Here is a 9,439-nt window from a genome sequence, read left to right on the forward strand (position 1 = left end):
CACCCACAAAATCAGCCTGTGATGTAAGATTATATGTCTGGATCTCTACAGGGACAGAGGATGGTCATCAAGAGGGTGCACCTTGTGTGGATTGTGGTTGATATTTTCAACTCTGTACATTCCCTCAACCACCACTCAACAGAATGACTAGGAGTAGGAACTCCCAACAAAGAAAAGAACCAGGGACAATGGCCTCTCCCACAGACCAAATGGATATGGATATAAGCAAGATGTCTCAAATAGACTTGAGGGTAACAATTCTGAAGACAGTAGCTAGGCTTAAGAAAGCCATTGATGGCAACATAGAATCTCTAAAGGTAGAAATGAGAGCTAATCAGTCTGAACTGAAAAACGCTATGAATGAGATGCAGTCTAAACTAGATACTCTAACTGCTAAGGTAAATGAGCCTGAAGAATGAATTAGTGATCTAGAAGATAAACTGATGGAAAAGAAGGAAAAGGAAGAGGCCTGGAACAAACAGCTTAAAATCCATGAGAACAGACTTAGAGAAATGAACAACACAATGAAATGTTCCAATGTCAGAGTTATTGGGATCCCTGAGGGGGTGGAGAGAGAGAGAGGACTAGAAGATATATTTGAACTAAGAACTTCCCTAATTTGGAGAACATGTCCTCTCATGTCCTAGAGGCAGAGAGGACATCCCCCAAGGTCAAGGAGAACAGACGAACACCCTGGCACATAATAGTAAAACTCCCAAATCTTAGAACCAAGGAAGCCATCTTAAGGGCAATTAGGGGGAACAATTACATAGAGAGGGAGGAACATTGGAATAATGTCAGACCTGTCCAGAGAGACCTGGTAAGCCAGAAATGGCTGGCAAGACATATTCAGGGCACTAAATGAGAAGAACACACAGCCAAGAATACTTTATCTGGAAAGGCTGTCATTCAGAATGGATGGAGAGATAAAGAGCTTCCAGGACTGGCAGAAACTGAAAGAATATGTGACCACCAAGTCAGCCCTGCAAGAAATACTAAGGGGGGATTCATAAAAGAAGAAAGAGTAATATCACCCCAAGAGTAATATGGACCAGAAATTTAGAGAGACAATCCATAGAAATAGGGACTCTACAGACAATAGAATGGCAATAAACACGTATCTTTCAGTAGTAACCCTCAAAGTGAATGGCCTAAATGCTCCCATGAAATGGCACAGGCTGGCAGATTGGATACAAAGACAGGACCCATCCATATGTTGTCTACAAGAGACTCATTTTGAACCCGACTGAAAGTGAGGGGATGGAGAATCATTTTTCATGCCAATGGACCTCAAAAGAAAGCTGGAGTAGCAATCCTTATATCAGAAAAATTAAAATTTACTTCTTTTTTTCAAAGATTTTTTATTCATTTGTTAGAGAGAGAGAGAGAGAGCACACATAAGCAGCCAGAGTGGCAGGCAGAGGCAGAGAGAGAAGCAGGCTCCCCGCAGGGCAAGGAGCCCGACGCGGGACCCGATCCCAGGACCCCGGGACCATGGCCCAAGCCGAAGGCAGTGGCTCAACCAACCGAGCCACTCAGGTGTCCCAGAAAAACTAAAATTTAAACCAAAGACTGTAATAACAGATCCAGAGGGACATTATATTATTCTTAAAGGGTCTATCCAACAAGAAAATCTAACAATTGTAAATATCTATGTTCCCAATGGGAGCAGCTAACTACATAAGCCAGCTGCGAATGAAAATAAAGAATCAGATTGACAATAATACATTAATAGCAAGAGATTTTAACACTCCACTCTCAACACTAGACAGATATTCTAAACAGAAGACCAACAAAGAAACAAGAGCTTTGAATGACACATTGGACCAGATGGACTTCATAGATATATACAGAACATTCCACCTTAAACCAAAAGAATACTCATTCTTCTCGAACATGGAACTTTCTCCAAAATAGACCACATACTGGGTCACAAATCAGGTCTCAGCCAATACCAAAAGATTGAGATTATTCCCTGCATATTGGGCCACAATGCCTTAAAACTGGAACTCAAGGGCGCCTGGGTGGCTCAGTGGGTTAAGCTGCTGCCTTCGGCTCAGGTCATGATCTCAGGGTCCTGGGATTGAGTCCCACATCGGGCTCTCTGCTCAGCAGGGAGCCTGCTTCCCTCTCTCTCTCTCTATCTCTCTCTCTCTGCCTGCCTCTCTGTCTACTTGTGATCTCTCTCTGTCAAATAAATAAATAAAATATTAAAAAAAAAAACTGGAACTCAATCACAAGAAAAAATTTGGAAGGAATTCAAACACTTGGAAGTTAAAGAGCAACCTGCTAAAGAATGAATGGGTCAACCAGAAAATTAAAGAAGAACTTAAAACAATTCATGGAAACCAATGAGAACAAAAACACATTGGTCCAAAACCTATAGGATACTGCAAAGGCAGTCCTAAGGGGGAAATACATAGCCATCCAAGCCTCTCTCAAAAAATTAGAAAAATCCCAAATGCACAAGTTAACCCTACATATTAGGAACTGGATAAGGAACAGCAAATAAAACCTAAACCAAGCAGGAGGAGAAATAATAAATATTAGGGCAGAGATCAATGAAATAGAAACCAGAAAAACAGTAGAAGAGATCAACAAAACTAGAAGCTGGTTCTTTGAAAGAATCAATAAGATTGATAAACCACTGGCCAACTTATCCAAAAGAAAAGTGAAAGGACACAAATTAATATAATCATGAATGAAAGGGGAGAGATAATGACTAACACCAAGGAAATAGAAACAATTACTAGAAATTACTACCAGCAACTGTATGCCAACAAATTAAATAACCTGGAAGAAATGGATGCCTTCCTGGAAAGTTATAAACTACCAAGACTGAAACAGGAAGAAATAGACAATCTGAATAGACCAGTAACTCGTAATGAAATTGAAGCAGTAATCAAAATCTCCCAAAAAACGAAAGTCCAGGGCCAGAGGGCTTTCTAAGGGAATTCTACCAAACATTTAAAGAAGAAATAATACCTATTCTACTGCAGCTGTTCCAAAAAATAGAAACAGAAGGAAAACTTCCAAACTCCTTTTATGAAGCCAGCATTACCCTGATCCCAAAACCAGGCAAAGACCCCATAAAAAGGAGAATTACTGACCAATATTCCTGATGAACATGGATGCCAAAATATTCAACAAGATCCAAGCCAATAGGATGAACTGCACATAAAAGGATTATTCACAACAACCAACTGGGTTTTATGCCTGGGATACAAGGGTGGTTCAACATTCTCAAATCAATCAACGTGGTAGAGTACATCAATAAAATAAAGACAAGAACTATATGATCCTCTCAATTGATGCAGAAAAAGTTTTTGACAAAATACAACATCCGTTCCTGATTAAAACTTCTCAGAGTATAGAGGGAAAATTCTTCAATATCATAAAAAAAATCTATGAAAAGCTCACAGTGAATATCATTATCACTTTTCCCTTAAGATCAGGAACACAAGATGGGTGCCCACTCTCACCACTATTGTTCAATGTAGTACTAGAAGTCCTAGTCTCAGCAATCAGACAACAGAAAGAAATAAAGGGTATCCAAACTGGCAAAGAAGATGTCAAACTCTCCTCTTAGCAAATGACATGATACTTTATGAGGAAAACCCAAAAGACCCCACCCTCAAATTGCTAGAACTCATACAGCAATTCAGCAATGTGGCAGGATACAAAATCAATGCATAGAAATAAGTTGTTTTTCTATACACTAACAATGTAACTGTAGAAAGAGAAATTAAGGAATCAGTTCCATTCACAATAGCAACAAAAACCATAAGATACCTAGGGATAAATCTAACTAAAGAGGAAAAGGATATATATACTCTAGAAATATAGAATACTTATGAAAGAAATTGAGGAAGACACAAAAGATGGAAAAATATTCTATGTTCACGGACTGGAAAAATAAACATTGTTAAAATGTCTATGCTTTTCAGAGCAATTTACATGTTCAATGCCATCCCTATTAAAATATCGTTGGCTTTTTTCAAAGAGCTGGAACAACAAAATCGTAAAATTTGTATGGAACCAGAAAAGACTCCAAATTGCCAATGGAAGGATGAAAAAGAAAAACAAAGCTGGAAGCATCACATTGCCTGATGTCAAGTTATACTACAAAGCCATGATCACCAAGACAGCATGGTATTGGCACAAAAACAAACACAGAGACCAGTGGAATGGAATAGAGACTCTAGAAATGGACCCTCAACTCTATGGTCAAATAATCTTCAACAAAACAGGAAAAAATATACAGTGGAAAAAAGACAGTCTCTTCAATAAATGGTGCTGGGAAAATCGGACAGCTATGTATAGAAGAATGAAACTCGACCTTATTCTCTTATACCATACTCTTATGGTATAAGATCTTTACACAAAGATAAACTCAAAATGGATAAGGGACCTCAACGTGAGGTAGGAATCTATCAAAATCCTAGAGGAGAACATAGGAAGTAACTTCTTCAACATCGGCCACAGCAACTTTTTTCAAGACATGTCTCCAAAGGCAAAGGAAACAAAAGCAAAAATGAACTTTTGGGACTTCATCAAGATCAAAAGCTTCTGCACAGCAAAAGAAATGGTCAACAAGGGGTGCCTGGATGGCTCAGTCACTAAGTGTCTGCCTTCGGTTCCTGGGATCAGGACCTGAGCCACAGCCTTATAAGTGGACCACAGCCACATCTGGCTCCCTGTTCAGCAGGAAGTCTGCTTCTCCCTCTCCCATTCCCCCTGCTTGTATTCCCTCTCTCACTGTGTCTCTCTCTAATAAAATAAAATCTTTAAAAAAAAAAAAAGAAATAGTCAACAAAACAAAGAGGCAACCTACAGAATGGGAGAAGATATTTGTAAATGACACTAAAGTCAAAGGGCTGATACCCAAGATCTATAAAGAACTCCTCAAACTCAACACTCAAAAAACAGATAATCATGTCAAAAAAATGGGCAGAAGACATGAACAGACACTTCTCCAAAGAAGACATACAAATGGTCAACAGACACACGAAAAAATGCTCAACATCATTAGCCATCACGGAAATACAAATCAAAACCACAATGAGATACCACCTTATACCAGTTAGAATGGCAAAAATTAACAAAACAGGAAGCAGCAAATGTTGATGAGGATGTGGAGAAAGGGGAACACTCTTATGTTATTGGTGGGAATGCAAGTTGGTACAGCCACTCAGGAAAACAGTATGGAGATTTCTTTAAGATGTTAAGAATAGAGCTACCTTATGACCCAGCAATTACACTACTAGGTATTTACCCCAAAGATACAAACTTAGTGAAAAGAAGGGGCATGTGCACCCGAATATTCTTAGCAGCAATGTCCACAATAGCCAAAGTGTGGAAGGAGCCAAGATGCCCTTCAACAAATGAATGGATAAAGATATGGTACATCTACACAATGGAATATTATTCAGTCATCAGAAACAATGAATACCCACCATCTGCATCAACATGGATGGAATTTTGTTAAGTGAAGTAAGTCAAGCAGAGAAAGGCAATTATCATATGGTTTCACTCATATGTGGAACATAAGCAATACCAAGGAGGACCATAGGGGAAGGGAGAGAAATCCAAAGGGGGAGAAATCAGTGAGGGAGATGAACCATGAGAGACTATGGACCCCAAGAAACAATGGGTATTGAGGAGGGCACATGCTGTAATGAGCACTGGGTGTTATACTTAACTAATGAATCATTGAACACTACATCAAAAACTAATTATGTACTATACAGTGGCTAACTGAACATAAAAAAAAATAAACTGATAGGAATAGCACAGAAAAAAAAATCAGAAAAAAAAGGAGAAAACGAAAAAGAAGTATGGTAGAAATAAGTTCAAATATATCAGTAATTATAATAAATGTAACTGGATTAAACCCACCAATCAAAGTAATTTTGGGGCTTAATCCCACGAGCCAATTGATCATAACCTGAGCTGAAACAAAGAGTCAGACTCAACCAACTGAGCCACCCAGGAGCCCCTCGCATGTTTTCAGGGTTCATCTTTGTTTTCACATGTATTGATATATCATTCCTTTTTTCTTTTTACATTTTTATTTAAATCCCACTTAATTAACATACAGATATATCATTCATTTTTATGGCTGAATAATACTCCATTATATGGCTATACCACATTTCGCTTATTGGTTCATCAATTGAAGGAAATTTGGGTTGCTTCCATTTTTTTGATATTATGAATAATGCCTTTATGTAAAAGTTTTGCCAGGTGTCTTCCAGAGAGGCTGCACCATTTTACAGTCTCACCAGCAATGGATGAGGGTTCTAATTTTTCCACATCTTTGTCAACACTTGTTATTATCTGTCTTTTTTATTTTAGTCATCCTAGTGGATGTGAAGAGGTTTCTCATTGTGGTTTTGATTTGCATTTCCCTAATGCTAATGATACGGAGCATCTTTTCACATGCTTGTTGGTTATTTATATATCTTCTTGGGAGAAATTACTATTCAGACTCTTTACCCATCTTCTAATCAAGTTTTATGGGATTTTTACTGATGAGTTATAAGTGCTCTTTATGTATTCTAGGTACATGACTTCTGTCAGATACATGATTTGCAAATATTTTCTCCCATTCTGTGGGAAATCTTTTCACTTTCTTGATGTTCTTTGAAGCCTTTTATCTTTTCAATGTCCGTAGGATGTGTAGTGCTGTCTCCTGCTACATTTCTAATATTGATAATTTCTATATTTGCTATTTTATCTTGATCAGTTTTATTATAGATTTAATAATTTTACCAATCTTTTTAAGTGAGCAACATTTAGCTTTATTGTGTTTATTCTAGTCTATTTATGTCTGTTTAATCTTTCATGGCTTTTTGCTCATTTGTTATGATTCATATATTACTTATTTCTATTTATTTATTATACCAATTAATTCATTGGGATAATAAATTCAATGTATCAATTACATTGAATTATTATTCATTTATTATTTACATTTTTATCACTAATCATTTATTATATCATTCTTTTTACTATATTGGATTTAATTTGCTCTTCTTTTCCTGGCTCTTGAGATTGAAGTTTGAGATCAGTAATTTTTAACCTCTCTTCTAATGTATGCATTTAAACCATAAATTTCCTTCTAAGCATTGCTTTGGCCACATCACCATTTTGGATGTTGTGCTTTCATTATTTCTTATTTAAATATTTTCTCATTTCCACTGAGAATTCTTTGTTGACCTATAAGTCATTTAGAAGCAGTTCCTTTATTTATTTATCTATTTATTTTTCTGGTCAGTTTTCAGTGTAATTTCATTATGGCCTAAGAACATTCGCTGCATGATTTTTTTAGCTTGTTTTGTGGCCTAGGTCTGTTTTGGTAAATGTTCCATGTAATTGAACATATATTCTGTTTTTGGGACTAGTGCTCTACATATGTCAGATTGAGTTGTTTGATAATGTTCAAATTTTTTATATCTTTATTGATTTTTTTGTCTGATTTTTAATGAGATATTGAGATATGTACATTAAAATCTTTGGCAATTTACCGTAGATTTATGTATTTCTCCATTTAGTTCTGATATTTTGGTTTTATATATTTGAAGTATTATTATTGGCTGCTACTAATAGGATTATTAGGTTTTTATATTGAATTGAAACTTTTGTCATTATGGCATCTTTTTTCATCTTTAGTAATATTTCTTAAAGTAAAATATATGTATTAGTAATACAATCACACAAGCATTTGGGGGGGTAGTGTTTACATCGTATGTCTTTTTAATCCTTTTAAATTATCTGTGCTTTTTTGTTTCTTGAATCCAATCTGAAAATCTTGTCTTTTAGTTGGAACATTTAGTTCATTTATATTTAATGTGATTACTGTTATAGTTGGGTTTATGTTCACAATCTTACTGTGAATTTTATTTTATTCATTTTGTTTATATTTCTACCTGTCTTATCCTTTCTTCCTCCATTCCTCCTTTCTTTCATTACTTTGGATTAAACAAGTGTTTTTATTATTCTGTTTTACCTCTTCTATTAGGTTCTTAATTATACCTGTTTGTTCTCTTTTGGTAGTTACCTAGAGCAGTGGTTCTCAAATGTTAGTGTGCATCAGAATCACCTAGAACACTATTCCAACATAGATTTCTGGGCCCTACTTCTAAAGTTTATAATTTAATAGGTCTGTGGGAGGACTGAGAATTTTTACTTCTAAAAAATTCCCAGATGATGCTTATACTGTTACTTTGTTAACTCTTATACTTTGATAATCATTCCTCTAGATTTTAATATGCATCCTTGGCTTATTACAGCTTACATTAAGCTAGTATTTTTTTAAAGATTTATTTATTTTATTATTTTATATACAGAGAAAAAGCACACACACAAGTGGGGGGAGGCCAGAGGGAGAGCATCCCCTCTCTGCTCCCTACTAACGACAGTGCTGGATATGGGGCTTTGTCTCATGACACATGAGATCATGACCTAAGCAGAAACCAAGAGCTGGATGTTCAACTGACTGAGCAACCCAGAAGCCTCTCTAGTTTTTGGGTTTTTTTTTAAACCACTGTCCAAAGAATAAAAACCTTACGATGGTTTATGTACATTTATCTTCCTCCTCCAAATCATGCAACTGTTATTTTTTCTTTAACTTCTGCATATAAACTCCACATGTTTTATTTTAGCTGCTTTGAAATTCAATTTTAAAAACTTAATCACGGGGCACCTGGGTAGCTCAGTTGGTTAAGCATCTGCCTTTGGCTCAGGTTATAATCCCAGGGTCCTGGGACTGAGCCCCAAATCGGACTCCCTGCTCAGCAGGGAGCATGCTTCTCCCTCTGCCGCTCCCCCTGCTTGTGCTCTCTCTCTGTCTCTCTGTCAAATAAATAAATAAATAAATTTAAAATCTAAAAAACTTAATCACATATCTTTTCTGCTGTTCTTTTTTCCTGAAGACCCATGTTGGCATTTGAATTAATTTTCCTTTAGTCTAAAGAACTACCTTTAATAGTTTTCATAGTCTGGGTCTGTTGATGATGAATTCTCCCAGTTTTTATTTGTTTGAATAAATCTTTATTTTATTATGATTTCTTAAGGATATTTTAATTAGGTATAAACTGATTTTTTTTTTCTTTTAACACTTTAAATGTCTTTTTATTCTTTTTGGCTTCCATAATTTGTCAGAAAGTAAATTATCTTGCTGTTCCTTTTGTAGAAAGTAGATGTGACTTGTTTTTCTCTTGCTGCTTTCAAGATTTTATCTTTGTCTTTCAGCGTTTCAACTATAATGTGCTTAATTGTGGCTTCCCTTGTATATATCCTTGCTGTGTACTGGGGTTCACTGACCTTTAATGTTGGGGCAGATGTGAGTCATCAATTTTGGAAATTTCTTGATTATTATCTCTTGAAATATTGCTCTGCCCCATTCTCTTTCATTCTTACCTTCTGGGACTCTTAA

The sequence above is a fragment of the Enhydra lutris genome, unplaced genomic scaffold (assembly GCF_002288905.1).
Source record: "Enhydra lutris kenyoni isolate GAN:26980312 unplaced genomic scaffold, ASM228890v2 scaffoldscaffold58, whole genome shotgun sequence".
Classification (NCBI taxonomy): Eukaryota; Metazoa; Chordata; class Mammalia; order Carnivora; family Mustelidae; genus Enhydra; species Enhydra lutris.